Source organism: Galeopterus variegatus, unplaced genomic scaffold, assembly GCF_000696425.1.
Source record: "Galeopterus variegatus unplaced genomic scaffold, G_variegatus-3.0.2 Scaffold7787, whole genome shotgun sequence".
In the NCBI taxonomy this organism is placed as follows: Eukaryota; Metazoa; Chordata; class Mammalia; order Dermoptera; family Cynocephalidae; genus Galeopterus; species Galeopterus variegatus.
Window position 1 is genome coordinate 13473 of NW_007733898.1, and position 1496 is coordinate 14968.

A 1496-nucleotide genomic window follows, 5' to 3' on the forward strand; every position below is an offset into this window, starting at 1 on the left:
GCTTTGCTCTTTTTTTTTTTTTTTTTAGTATTTCTTTGGCTATCTGGGGTCTTTTTTGGTTCTATCTGAATTTTAGGATTTTTTTTAGTTCAGTGAAGAACATCATTGGTATTTTGATAGGGACTGAATTAAATCTGTAGATCACTTTTGGTAGAATGGCCATTTTAACAATATTAATTCTTCCGATCCATGAACATTGAACATCTTTCCATTTATTAAAGTCCTCTTGTAGTTATTGTAAATGGAATTGTTTTCTTGATTTTGTTTTCAGATATTCCATTATTAGCATATAGAAATGCTACTGACTTTTGTATGTTTATTTTGTATACTGCAATTTTACTGAATTGGTTTATTAGTTCTAACAGTTTTTTGATGGAGTTTTTAGGATTTTCTATATTTAAGATCATGTTGTCTGCAAATTGGGACAGTTTGACTTCATCCTTTCCAATGTGAATTACTTTTATTTCTTTCTCTTGTCTAATTGCTCTGGCTAGGACTTTTGGTACTATGTTGAATAGACCTGATGAATGTGGGCGTCCTTGTCTCGTTCCTCATCTAAGAGGGAAAGCTTTCATTCAGTATGACGTTAGGTGTGGGTCTGTCATATGTGGCCTTTATTATATTGATGTATATACCTTCAATACCTAGTTTGTTAAGAGGTTTTGTCATGATGGAATTTTGAATTTTGTCAAATGCTTTTTCTGCATCAATTGAAACAATCATATGATTTTTTTTCTCTCTTTCTGTTAAAATGTGGTGTATCACATTTATTGATTTGTGTTTATTAAACCATCTGTGCGTCCCTGAGGTAATCCCACTTGATCACAGTGGATCTTTCTAGTGTACTGTTGGATTTGGTTTGCTAGTGTCATGTTGAGAATTTTTGCATCTATGTTTATCAGGGATATTGTCCTATAATTTTCTTTTTTTGTTGTGTCCTTGTCCAGTTTTGGAATCAGAGTAACGCTAGCCTCATAAAATGAGTTGGGAAGTATTCCCTCCTCGTTTGTTTGAAATAATCTGAAGAGAATTGTTATTAGTTCTTCTTTAAATGTTTAGTAGAATTCAGCAGTGAAACAATCAGGTCCTGGGCTTCTCTTTATTGGAAGACATTGTATTACTGATTCAATTTACTCATGTGTTATTGGTCTGTTCAGATTTTCTATTTTTTTATAATTGAATATTGGTAGATTGTATTTGTCCAGAAATTTATACATTTCTTCTACATTATCAAATTTGTCAACATATGGTTGTTCATAATAGTCTCTTATGATCCTTTGTATTTCTGTGGTATCAGTTTTAATGTTTCCTTTCTCATTTCTGATTTTATTTATTTGAGTCTTCTCTCTTTCTTTTTTTTAAGTTTAAATGCATTTTATTTTTAGACAGCTCATATGAAATGTTTTCATCTTAAAAACAAAGCCTCCACGCCAATTAAATCATGATCAAAATAAATGAAGAGCTCCAGATGACATCAATGCCATTTGTCTTTAAGT